Genomic DNA, 14131 nt, shown 5'->3' on the forward strand with positions numbered 1-14131 from the left:
AATTCAATGGGAGTTTTGACACTGACTTAAATTAGGCAGGATTTCTTCCAAAGTCTCTTCTGCTTATGGGTAAACTCTAAAATAGTTGAAACCCACTTTGATTTTCTTTCATAATAATTTGAAATGTTCATAACAGCAAATATTTTAATATTTGCTTTGAAATTAGATTTTCCATCATAATTCTGTAATGGACACTTCTGCTTACAATATAAATAAAAGCATGTTTGTTGTCTGGATTGATGGAAATATAGAGTATCAATTACAAACAATTTTACACTTGATATCAATCCTTTTGCTACAGGCACTAATATGAAATTAAGTGGTAGAAAATGTTTACCACCCCAGCTTATATCATGCTTAATAACTACCTGGCATCATATAGATGAGAATGCATGGCAATGATTCAGCTAAAATTAAATTCCCAGTAAATTCCATTTCTGACAGCATGCCAAAAAAATACTTCACTCGATCCAGTCAACTGCCTTTTCAACATCATCTCAGATGATAGGATAAGAAGCAATGGGCTCAAATTATAGCAAAGGAGGTTTAAGTTGGAAATTAGGGGAAACTTCCTGTCATGGTTGTTAAGCACTGGAATAAATTGCATAGGGAGGTCATGCATTGGAAATTATTAATATCGGGTTAGACAAATACCTGTCCGGGATGATGCTTGGTCCTACTTTGAATGCAGGGGACTGGACTTGATGACCTCTCGTGGTTCCTCCCAGTTATATGATTCTATGAGTCTATGATTCTATGATCAAGAAATTATATTAGATTCAGTTTATTAGATGATTGCATAAAACAGCTCACTCCTAGTGCTCTGTGGATACTATCCCTGCATCTGGCACCTGACAAACTCAGTGGGACTTTTTTCACTGGTTTCACTAATATTTGGATCAGGCCCCTGGTGTTTAGGTATAAGACAAGGGTAGGGAACCCAAGGCCCAGGAGCTGGATGCAGCCCCCAGCTTGCCTGAATCCAGCCCCGAGTGCTCAGGGCTCCCCCTCAGCACTGGGGAGCTTGCGCTGGTGCTACAGCCCCCGGTGCTCATCTGTGGGGTTGGAGCACACAAAATCTACTAGTCTGCTCCCCCCGGGCTCTGATGTGAGAGGGGAATGTTGGGAGTGTCTTTTTCCTTCTTAGTCGGGGGCCACATCAGTGAGATTGGTCTGGTTTTGTTTGTTTGTTTGCTTGCTTCTCACTTGTGTGCAGTCCCTGACTGATTTTTCTGTGTATCAGTGGCCCCCAAACCAAAAAAGGTTCCCCACTCCTGGTATAAGATATAAGGTTGCTGATCCTTACTGGCAAGATTCGTCCAGGATTTTAAAGTCAGTATGTGATAATGGCATTCATTTCTTGCTGACAAAACAATCTTCAGGCTTCTCTTCTTCAAGATACAATACAATATTTGACGCAAACAATGAAGTAAAGAGTCCCCCCTCCCTCCGACTTTTGTCAGTATACAGTTTGTCAATGCAGGAGCTAATTTCTGGCTATAGATTTAAAACATTTTTCAGGAAAACTTCTGGGTCCTGCTGTTTTGTTTTACCTTCAGGAAACAGTTATACTAAATTTTTAATTGTGCTGTCATATCTTCCTTTATTCTTCACTGTTTTTCCTGTTTGACAATCAGCAGATCTTTGCTAGTAATAGGAAAGTGAGAAGGGGTCAAAGAAGAAAACATTTTAGATTTTAATACAATCAATATTTTTAAAATATAATCTGTATGAATCAGTGTCCATCTAGATTTTTAATACTCTAAACCAGTGGCCACAAGATCACTTTTTCAATGTAAGCGCAATGTAAGAGTTACCTCAAATCCAAATACCCTTGCCCTGCTTCCTTCCTGCCCCTTCTTTGAGGCCCTACCCCTGCTCCACCCTTTCCCTGAGGCCTCACCCTGCTCACTCCATCCCCTCTCCTTCCCCATCCTCACTCACTTTCACCAGGCTCGGGTAGAGGACTAGGGTGCAGGCTCTGGTCATGGGCCAAGGAGTTTGGAGTGAGGGAGGGGCTCTGGGCTTAGCCCAAGACATGGGATTGGGATCCAGGAGGGGTTTCAGGGTGCAAGCTCTGGGAAGGAGTTTTGGTGCAGCAGACGTCTGGGCCAGAAGGTTGGGTGCAGGACGAGGTTCAGGGCTGGGACAAGGGTTTAGGATGCAGGCTCTGGCTTGGCCCCATTTAACTGGGACAGCTTCTGCGTGGTAAAGCAGTGGGGTTAAGACAGGTTTACTCCTACCCTGGCCCTGCACCACTCCTGAAAGCAACTGGCATGTATAGCAATAACTCCATGGCACTATGTGCTACCCCTCATCTACAGGCACTGGGCCCACAGCTTCTACTGACCATGGTTCCCCTTTACTGATCAATGGGAGCTGCAGGAGTGGTTTCTGCAGGAAAGGACAGCATATGGAGACCCCTTGCTCTGCCTCTCTCAGGGGCTGAAGGGACATGCCACCCACTTCCAGGAGCAGTAATTACCATAGGGATAATTACTCCAGACCCAACAGGTCAGGCATTTTAGAACTCACTACTCAAATAATTAAATTTAAGCATAAGAGAGAAATGAAAATGATGAAATGCACAGACCTGTCAAAAACCAAAAATAACACACTTTGCAAGCAGTAAAAGTAGTAACAACAATCCCCCACATGTGTGTTGGATCAGAAGATGAGAGAGAAGGACAGTGTGTGTTTGTGAGAATGACAGACAGACACACAGTGTGTGAGAGTGACAGATTTGCATTGCCAAACTCCCTCCATCCCCCTCTCTCTGCATGGAGAAAGGGTACATATGTGGGGGAGGGGCACCCTGACATAAGCGCCATCTCTCTTCTGTCTCCCACACACTACACAGCAACCAGAAGGTTCCTAGAGGGTCAGCTCGAAGGCAAAGAGCAAGAGCAGTATGACAGTGGGTGGAGGGGCAACTGAAGTGCCAACACTTGAAAGCTTTCTGGCCAAACTAGTCAGGATCACCTGTCAGAGGCTCCAAGATCTACCGGTTGGTGACCACTACTTTAAACTATTCCTTCTGACTTTTCTTTTTAAGTATTCATTCCAGCAATGCATCAGATTTGTTATTTCCTTAGCAGTAAAAACATTTTAGATAACTTTTGTATGGTACAGTTGATCTCAGTTACACTTATTTCATCCTGATTATTCTCATTTTTATACAGTTAGAAGTTTTTACTAGTTTATACTGTAATAGCAAAGCTCCTAATTGCCATCTTAGCTGTTCTGAAAGACAGAGCAAGACAAATGATATTCATTTGCCTTTGGATACAGCTTTCTCTGTATCCTATGCATTAACATCAGTATTAGGTAGTTCATTTGTTTGTAAGAGAGCATCAGATTCATTTAATATTCTGCATCCCTCAGGTTTACCGTCTCAGAATCATCTTTGACTCCTGTTTTTCATTTGCAGTTGATTAAAAAAGCAAAATTATAAACCAAATATTCTCCTTCCCCTAAAGAAGCCTTCTTTTATCCTGGCAGCAAGAACTCTTACCCCAAGAATCTTGGAGTCTCAATTATTTTAACTTCAGACCTTCCCAAAATCCTTATCCCAAATCTTTCCCCAAGACCCCTTTTCTGCTAATCCAATGTCACAGACAAAATTACCTTCCTTGGCAGTCAATGTCAAATGCTCTTTGAATAGCAGTACTGGTGTCTCATCACTCACTTTACTTTTGAAACTATATTTCACCTTCTACTCACCCTCTTGGTCTACTAATGTTGCCGGCAGCAACATCCCCCTTGTTTCTTTCTCCGACTTCTTCCTTCAGACATTTCCCAATACTATCCCCGAACCAAAGATCCACCTCCATAGCTGAGTTTGCTAGGTCACCAATCTTTTCTTCTCCATCTTCTCCTCCTCTATATTCTTCCTAAATGAGGAGGTATGAAATCTTGGCACCATGGATGCTAATGGCTAAATTCCCATTGACATCAGGGTGGCTAGAATTTCACCATCACTTCTGTGGGGTCTACACTATAATTAGATCATAAATAAATAAATAAATAAATAAATAAAATTTCCTATCTCCCCCAGTGTATCTTGCATTTCTCTCTCTATTCTAGATTGCACTGTGGCATGTCAAGCACATTAAATGTTGTTATTATTAGTATTGGGTGGAGGTGTTAATCGTGGACCAGAGTCCCATTGTGCTGTACAAACACATAAATTGTTTCTGCCTGAAAGAGCTCACAATCTATGTATAGAACCAGAGACACCTGTTGGATAGAACAAACAGATTCAGGAAGCACCAGAAAACAATGAAATCACACTTGTCATGGTACCAGGCAGGGATCAGAGAAAAGCAACCATCTAGCCATTGTCAGGATTTTATAGTCATCATAGAGGAAAATTTTAAGAAGAGTGAAGGAGGTGTCTTGCACATGGTTATGGAGCACTCCTCCCATGCAAAATCATCAATACTTGTTTGAAAAATTATCAAATACTGTAAGCATGAAGTCTGGCACAATTGTGACAAAACAGAGCTGAGAGGTGTCATGTCAATAATATTTTAAAGTTGATAGGATGAGGATAATCTGTGAAAGTGAAGACAAGGAGTTTGATTCAATGGCAGAAGGAAGATGATGGAGGGACACAAAGAGAGGAGTGACACAGCTCAACTGGTCATCTAATAAATAGGATGCTTTCAGCAGTTTTTTGAATGGATTCAGTGGGACAAGATGGGATTTGTCAGCACCAAAGAATAAGAAGTTGCAGTAATTGAGACACAGGAAGAGAGTCTTAACTGTGTAGATGGAGAAGAAAGACAGGATCATAGCTGTAGTGCAGGAACCAAACAGCAGTAAGATATAGCCACAGACTAGATCTTATTGTTAAATAAATACAGACACAACACAAATCAGTTTATTGGTCTAGTGTTTTGTGAATTGCAAAGAAAAAAAAAGTGGTGCATTGTCAGAAAGCATTATCTATCCAACAAAGTGATAAGATTTCTGCAAAATTTTATCCTGATCCTAAAAAGACTTAAGCAAATGCATAATTCTGCACATGTGAATAATACCATCAAGGCCCAAGACCATACATTTCACCTCTGTTTGACAAAAAAGTGCATTTTTATACATTTCTGCTTGTTTCTTCTGCATCTGTCAATTCAAGATCTGTTGGAAATTTAGTTCTCAGAAGCAGGAGTAGGAGAGTAGACCAAAGAGACCTGTTCAACTGTCTCTTGTTATTCCATTAAGTAAACTTCTATGAAAACAGCATCTGTCTCAATTAGAAAAATACTGGCAAAGTATTTGGGTTTGCTCATTTAAACAAATTATGTGGTATCTGTGTTCAGAGCTAATGTATAATGTAATAGCCGTAAGATTAAAAAACTGCCCATTTGCACAAGGCCTAGGATGCTGTGCAAGGTTATTTCCATTAATACAAGCCCATTGTACTCCTGAGACATGTCACTTTTAAATGTATATTTAAATGTATATTTGTAGTAGTGGAGCAGGAAACATTGTGAACATACACTAAGTCCAGCTTGTGAAGGCAGCTTACATACCTACAGGACAAGGAGTAATGGGCTTAAAGTGCAGCAGGGGAGGTTTAGATTGGACATTAGGAAAAAATTCCTAACTGTCAGGGTGGTCAAATATTGGAATAAATTGCCAAGGGAGGTATTCTTAAATATCTCTGGAGATATTTAAGAACAGCTTAGATAGACATCTGTCAGGGATGGTGTAGACGGAGCTTGGTCCTGCCTTGAGGGCGGGGGGCTGGACTCGATGACCTCTCGAGGTCCCTTCCAGTCCTATGATTCTATGATTCCTGTTAAGCAAGTTTAAGTACCTGCACTGGAGGACAAATTTCTATTCTTCAACTCATGTCCCAGTTAATTCTATGCAGGATTAAACGACTAGTTATTACAAGCATTGCCTTTGTGTCTTTTTAAAACAAGACTATATCTCTTCTCTGTATAAATTGAGACATAAAGACCTTTTACCAACCACTTGCTGGGGTTGATCCTGTTTTGAGCAGAGGGTTGGACTACATGACCTCTTCAGGTCTCTTTCAACCCTAATCTTTCATGATTCTATGATTTCTGGTATTTAGTTGTATTTTTAAAACAAGTTTGCCTAAATGTAATATCCAACTATCCCTTGGCATGCTCCAAATGTTTCTACTATAATGCAAACAAGTAGCTTTATTTATTAAAGTCCTGTGGAGACTCCAACAAATACCATACCGTCAAGATTATTCAAGACATTATAAAAGAAGATACTATAACAACAAATTGAATAAACACACTTGATATGCAGAAAAGAAATGGATTGGACAGAACTGTTATATATCATACCACACCAGATGTGTTATCCTAATTCCTCTGCACGAAAAGTTAGATCTTCTCAAGAAGCATCTGTTGCTAGCAACAAGATACTGCAAGACCACAGGTACCAGAGAGCTAAACTTATTATCAGTTTTGGCAATGTGAAGCATACTGTGTCACTTCAAAATGTCTTAAAAGGGTTTTCTGGATTTTAAAATTGTTTAAATGTGGCAACTTTCCTTTGATTCACCAATTCAACAATAGCAGAAGCATATAAACTGTAGACAAGATTGTTTTGCATTATATTATATTGGTTTCTTCTAGTATTTCTAGAGTTCATGTGGTGGCACCTTAATTATAAAATTTGTTCGTTCATACTTCATCTTTGAAAGTTCACTTTGGTCTGAGCATAAGATAGCTCCATTCTGAAAAATCATTGCATGATTTTATGTAATTAAAATGCATTTGAACCTTTGTTGTAGTTTACAACAAAAAAAGTTGATTTTTGAGTAAGCTGCTCCCCCCCCCCAAAAAGGTGAATAAAATTTGTTAAGGAGTTATTACACACTATACCCCATACTGTCAACATTTGTGGCCCTGATTCAAGAAAGCATCCCTATCTAGCAAAGTTTTTAAGAACATGCCTAAAGTCTTAGTGACTTTAATGGGACTTAAATACATGTTTAAAATATGTATAGGCTAGTGAGTTTCTGAACACGAGTCCTTCTATAACAATTTTATTTGGTTTTAAAGCAAGCACTATTAAGCATAGTTACAAACTCTCAATTCAGGGCTGAATCCTGCATCTTTATGACTTCACTTACATCCACACTACAATTCCGTTCTTTCGAAAATAAATCGAAAGAACACAGGTTTTTCTGACATTGGTAAACCTCTTTCTATGAGGAAGAAGCCTTTTTCTGAAAGAGCTCTTTTGGAAAAAGTTGTGTGTGTGGACAGGGGAAGAGGGAGTTCTTTCGAAAGAGGAAAGAGAAAAAAGCACAGGTGCCCTGGTGGCCACTCCATTGATACTAATCACAACTTACATATGAGATAGTGTCCATTCAGTGAGGATGCTATCTTTTGAAAAAGCAGATCGCTTTTTTGATGCACTTTTGCTGTAGACACTCTCTTTCCGAAGACTTTTTTTGGAAGATCTCTTTCAGAAAAGCTTCTTCCGAAAGAAGCCTGCAGTCTATACATAGCCTCAATAAGGACAGTAGATTTTGGTAGTAGCACAGTATTTACACAGATCAAAATGACTTCATCAAAGTCATGCATTGCCAACTAGTTAGTTAGGTAAACAGAATTGATGAGTAATAAAATTCCAAATACTGTAAACACTATCTAGTTTGCAATATTGCAGGAACAGTGTATTTGGTTTAAAAATTGTTTTTTTTTAAATACACAACAGTGTTTCTATTAATTTTGGATTTTAAAGAAACTTGCCTTTACATAGTTCATATATGGGACCAAAAGTTGAGATAACAATGTTTCCCTCAATGTCTGTTTCCATATAATTAGCCACTAGAGTCTAGTATGTAGTAAACTCATGTTTTTCTAAGAGAAATTGCTTTGATCAAGAGTTTTCTAGAGAAGACAAAGGAAAATAAAGCTCAAGAAATACATTTAATCCAGTAATAAGTATTAAGCCAGTACACACAAGCCACTAAGAAACATTAAGTTACATATGATAGTTCTTCCTTGTTCTGTTGCATTGTATTTAGGTATTGTGGGCCTCCTACCATGTTATGCATAATTTTACATACCATCTGGTTTACATGTCATATTCCATATGTAGAATGCATAACCTAAATACAATATTATGATGGATTTTAGCTACTATGGATGTTTTTGTTCTTAATTTGAAGGGTTAGAATAATATAGCTCTTAAGTCATTTTTCTAAGAGTTTGCTCTACAGACTACAATATGACACCATACACAATTTTTAAAATGTATAAATATGACAAGAAGTCAGCAGATAGTTGATGGGCAGGGTCTATTTGTTGGGATCCTATATGAATATTCATTGTTTAATTATAAAAGCCCAGTAATCTGTCAGTATCATTTGTTTGAGAAATTCATTGGAAGATTACAAAACTTTATAAATATTATGGTAAATTTTCTATAGCCTAAATGAAAAATTTAGACAAGAGCAATATCTGGATCAAGTAACACCTTTTCCTTAGCAGATTAATTTATTGACAAGAAGGTTAAAAGCGAATAAAGGAGGTTCAAATGCAGGTTCCATTTGCCATTCCCTCCACCTATCCCCACACACATTTCATTTATAGATAAGCTTAAAATATCAACAATGAATACTCACTAACTTTCTAATTCAGAAACCATACACACCAAATGTTTCAATCACTTGTGTTTCTTAATGTATATGTGAATGGTCATTATTGGTAGAAAATCTGTAAAACTGCATAATACTGTATTGGCTCATAGCTCTTATGCTAAAATGTATGTAAATAAATGTCCTTGTTTTCAGAGTCACAGAATATCTACAACTCCACGTGAAATCAGCAGAACCAGCAGTTGCTTAGCAGCTTTGACCAAATAAAGGCCCAAGTTTTTTATATTGAGAAATACTCACTCCATATTTTAAATGAAAAGTAAAATAGTAAAAATAATTTATTAAGATGAATGTGTCAATAACTTATTAGATAAGGCAAGAAAAACTTCAAAAAAAGCTGTCTAACTGAGTCCCAACTATGTAGTACCTCCATTTAAAAAAAAGTCAAAATGTTACAGTAAAGTTAGGGATTGAAATTGCAGTCTGCCCCTTAATATGAAGGTTGCAATAAAGTGATGAAAAGAAAAACATTTTAAAGCCTTGGTTTTCCCCCTCCTCACCACCGCTAGATCTAATAGGAACATCTATCCATAAATAAATATCATGGACATATTCAATTTAGTAGCAATTCTGCTGGAAGTATAGAGAGCAAGCTGACTGCTAGATCCAGTTCCTTGAACTTGTTTATATAGGATATAGTAATGTGACTTTTTTTTATTAAAAGTGTAACTATAAGAACATAATACAGAAAGGTTTTTCTTTGCTATGAAGCATCCTATTTCTAATAATTAAATATGTGTTGGCAACTTGGATTGCTGGCACAACCCTGACAGTTGTTACATATTTTATAAGAGCATTAAGTGTTTTGAGGTTCTTTTAACATTTTATAAAAAAGTAAATATGTTTAATATTTTTAGCACTTGCACAAATTATTTTTTCTGGACTGGGAATTGAGAAATATACCCACAAAGCACAAGTAACAGTCTATCCTTTTAGAATAGGTGGAAAGAACTAAAATGTGGTCAGGTTGTGAAAATGAGACTTTTTTTTCCTTAAACAGCTCAATGATTTGGGTTCTCATAACTTTATCAAATTGCTTCTAACCTGATACCCCACTACGCGGACAACTTTCTATGAACTACAACTTCCATTTACTAATTTTTGCACAAACTGTATTTTAAATTCTATACAAAGATGTTCATTTGAATTATTAGGATGCATACCTGTTTGTGTATTTGTGGTGCAAGAGTTCTTAAAACGGAATAATAAAAAAATTACCATTATAAAATTATACTGTTTTTCCCATAAGGAGAAAGGGGACTTGTTCATAAGTTACAGGAGTTCTGAAACTTTATTGAACGGCACCCCCTTCTGACAACACAAAAATCATGTGACCCCAAGAGGACAGACCAAAATCTGAGCCCACCTGATTCCTGCCACCCTGGGTACAGGTGAGGAAGAGATGTACAGCCAAAGTGCAAGGGCTTCAGCCCCAGGCAGGGGCCTGTAACCTGAGCCTTGCCACCCAGAGCTAAAACCTTTGGGCTTCAGGTCCAGATAATGTGGTTCTGGCACTGGCCCTAGAAAGTCTAAGCCATCCCTGGTGACCCCATTAAAAGAGTTAGATGCCTATGCAACACCTTTTCTTATGGATTATATTATATTTGTCGTGTTAACCTTCTGATCCCATGGCTTACTCTTAGGCTCTGATTCATAGGCGACTGAAGTCAATGAGAATCTCTGCAGTGACCCCAGTGGGCTTTGAAATACCTCCTCCGCTCTGGTTAACAACTTTATAGTGAGGAGGGTGGAGAGGGGAAGGAGAAGTAGAGCACCAGGGGGAAAAAAAACAACAATCTGGCTCCCTGGATATTGTGTGGAGATCTGTGTATAAGGAGGTATATAAAAGTCTTCCTTTTGATAGCAAACATTTGAAGACAATTATTTAGTTTTTTCTTTGCTATTTCAAAGCGGAAATCTACAAGATAATTCTGACACAATGCAGCTAAAAATCTCTTTAGTAACAGAGATAATCTTTGTTATTTTCTTAAAATGAACTTCTTTCACTAATCGCTGCAACTGTACCTCCTCTTTCAGCCCTCTTTCTTGTCCTTTCCCTTTGAACTGTATCCAGTCTGAGCCCTGCCCTTCTTTTAGTGAAGTCAATGGAAGGTTTGCCATTGACTTCAATGGGAACAGATTCAGACCTAGCATTTCAAATAAACCAAGAAATCCTTGGCAGAGTCCTGCTTCTAAAACCGGGAGAACCATTGAAACTAGATAGCAAAAAATCCATGTAAAAGTGGATCCAGCAATCACCAGCTTTCTCTGGGTCCCAGTATTTTGCCTGATATCTGGGAAAGAACAAGCAAACAGCCCCCTTGCTCTAGAGAGCCTGACATCTGACAGCCAGGGGTAGTAGCAGTGAGGGAGGACTCACAGGGCACAGATCCCCCTGCTAAATGCAGAGCCATGCACTAATTTGATAGCAACCATTTTGCAAATATTAAACCTCTTCATAGGGGAGCAATACTTTAGAGCCAGAAAGCCCTGTGAAGCACACGATGAAGAGAGTTGGGCTGGCAGGAAGAGGGGATAGGAGTTAAGATCCATCGGTGCCTACCTTGAGTAAGGGCTGAGTTGCCCGCCATGGGAGTGACCCAACTGGGACCCAGGCGACGGGGAGGAGTCATGCTGCCTACCCCAGTAACAGAGCCTCTCCCCGCACAGGCTGGAGAACAGATCCTCTCACTCCCCTTCCACAGCCCCGAATGGCATCATCGCTAACTAGGGGTCACTCGCCCAGTAACACATAAAAAACAAGCGCCTGACAGGCCGCGACGAGCTAATTCCTTCCAGCACCTCCAGCGCGCCCTCGGCCGCTCAGAACCCCGTGCCCGCCGCAAGCCTGATCCCCAGGCAGGCACAGAAGGAGCGGTACCCCGCGGAGCAAGGCACAGAAGCCCGTCAGCAAAGCACGGAACCGCGAGCACCCCCGTCTGTGCCCGGAGGCACAGCAGCCCCCCCCCCCCCATACAACGGTACCCAGAGCAATGCGCACAGCCCTCAGCGATGCAGCCCCCAAAACTTACTCAGAGCAATAGGCAGAGACTTCAGCAATGCAGCCCCCCAAACTGTACTCAGCGATGCACAGCGCTCTCAGCAATGCAGAGCGCCCCAAAACCTGCACTCAGACCAGTGCACAGAGCCGTCAGCAATGCACCCCCCTCCGAACTGCACTCAGACCAGTGCACAGAACCCCTCCAAAATGCACCGTGACCTGACCAACTCCCAGACACCCCCCCTCCGCCCGCCCGCTGTACCCCGGCAGTGAAGAGCGTAGCCCGCACGCGGCACTCACAGCGGTGTGGCAGGCAGCACGCCCACAGCGATGCCCGGAGCCCCCGAAGTGCGCCCAAAGCAACGCACGGCCCCCCACCGCAGCAGCCTTAGCACGACCCACTACCCGGAGCAATGGCAGAGCGACCCAGCCAAGCAGCTGAAAGTCCTTCTCTAAAGCTTCACCTCAGCAGCACGCCAGCCTCCGCCTCTCCCCCTCCTCGGTCGCTAGCCCTGCCGAGGGTGGCCCAGGCAGCCTGCCCGGTCCTCCCCGCCACTTACCGGGCATCCTGACAAGCAGGCGTGGGCAGTGGGGCGGGAATCGCCGCTCGGCAGCCGGCGCTCAGCTCCGCGCGGGGACTCCCGGGGCCAGCGGAGCGGCTTGCGGGAGGCAGGGACACGCACGGCTGGAGACGGAGGGAAGTGGCGGAGTTCAGCAGGGCGCGTTTTCTGCACATCCCACAGAGGCTGGGGCCAGGTGCAGCAGGGCGCGCTCCCGCGGCGCGGGCACAGCAGCAGCAGCAGCAGCCCCAGTCCCTGCACTGCCAGTCCCCGTGCCCGGGAGCAGCAGCAGCAGCAGGAGATGCACGTTGTCCCCTCCCCTCCGCCCTCCCCACCCCAAGTCTCTCCCACACAAACTCGCGCTGCCCAGTTCACAGGAGAGCCCCGCTGCCCTGCCTTGCCCGGCTGCTGCGGGAAGCCGGAGTGTTAGAGGAGGTCCCGCCTCGGTGGCTGCCTGCTAGGGAGCCACGGCGGCGCTCCCGCTCCCGGAGCGCCCCCCGCCCGTGAGGAGCGCAGCGCACAGCAGCTGCTGCCGCCTGTAGAGGTGCCCAGCTGGGCGCCGGAATCTCTGCGCCTGAAACGCCACCCCCACACACGCACCCTTCCCCCGACCCCCTAGCCTCGGAGGTCAGTGGGAAGCTGGCAGGTGCCTCCCACGGAGACACACACAGCCTAAGCAGCGGGCCTCCGCCGCGGCCAGCGGCTGCTTCACGGGGCCCCGGCCTGCCTCAGCCACGCACTTGTCCCTGGGGGAAAGGTGCAGGCATCCCCGAGCCGGGAGGGGAGCGCGGCTCATCAGGCGGGGAAGGAGCGGGGCTCTGCTGCTGGCTGTTCTGAACTGTTGCCCGAGATTTCCACTGCGGAGTAAGAAAGCAGCAGCAGCGCCGCGGAAGCGTTGCAATGCCTGATTTAATGCCCGCTGCACAGTCCCCCTCTCCCGCTCTCAGTTCACCTTCTCCCGAAGCAGAACGATCGGCTCAGGAGTTAGGTGCCTCACCCTGATTTACTGACAGCCACATTCAAACATGTCCCCAGTCTAAGGGAATGATTAAAAAACTAGATACCCTCATCCTCAGAAGAGGGGGGGAAAGAGCCACCGTCTCATTGCAAACTTGTTTCCGTGATGATTTGCATCTTAAGCTCGACTGCTGCTGCCTGTCTTATTAAGCCTCACCAGTATTCCCCGGCGGACATCCCCTGCTGGAGAGAGGCAGCAATACTCTTGTCTAACGAGTTTTTTCCAGAAGACCTGTGCGAAAGGTGTCCCACCCTGGAGAATGGGAAGGGGTTTGGCTTTTGAATACAAGTTTCAGATTGAACTGTTGTTTAAAAAATACATGTATTTCTGAATGTATAGCTTTTCATTTTAGTCATTGCAGGAAGGTGAAGGGAGCAGACCTAGGGTAAACTGCAAATGAGAAGTTACAAAGTGGTCTCATGAAACAGTTCCAGATAGTATTTTCCAAATGGTGTTCCAGAAAGTGAAAATAAGGGTTCCATGAGAAAATTCCATTACAATAACATTTTAATATTAAAAATAATATTTAAGCATTTATGAATTTTATTGAAAACGATTTTCATTTGTGTTTGCCATGATAAGTGTCCTTGTGTAATGCCAGGTTAGCCAGAGAGTGGGGACGATGATGTCATTACTCTGCACTGCACACAGTCAGTCAGTAATGTGATCACCTGTTATATACCACCATAAATTCCCATACTCACTCTTAGGGAGCGCAGATCACGTGTGTGACTGAATACGAATATACAAGCTCCACGTTGGACAGTCCAAGCTTCAGCTGTCAAACCAGTTGCTGGTCTGGGAGTACGCAGGCAGTACTCTCAGGTAACTGTAGCTGTGACAAATATAAATTGACTATGATAGATTAATCTACAGTACATAACAATAATACT

General features: G+C 42.7%; 1 protein-coding gene across 6 annotated transcripts in view; it reads right to left on the bottom strand.

Annotated features, from left to right (window-relative positions):
- Positions 1–12552, bottom strand: part of HS3ST5 (heparan sulfate-glucosamine 3-sulfotransferase 5) — a 252868-nt gene extending 240316 nt beyond the window's left edge. For 2 of the 6 annotated variants that reach the window (XM_075924006.1, XM_075924005.1), the window contains exon 1: positions 12221–12552. The gene's annotated coding sequence lies outside the window, so the exon portion shown is untranslated. The other 4 variants (XM_025184750.2, XM_075924002.1, XM_075924003.1 and 1 more) reach the window with 3 other exon arrangements.
- Positions 12553–14131: the final 1579 nt, after the last annotated feature.

The sequence above is a fragment of the Pelodiscus sinensis genome, chromosome 3 (assembly GCF_049634645.1).
Source record: "Pelodiscus sinensis isolate JC-2024 chromosome 3, ASM4963464v1, whole genome shotgun sequence".
Classification (NCBI taxonomy): domain Eukaryota; kingdom Metazoa; phylum Chordata; order Testudines; family Trionychidae; genus Pelodiscus; species Pelodiscus sinensis.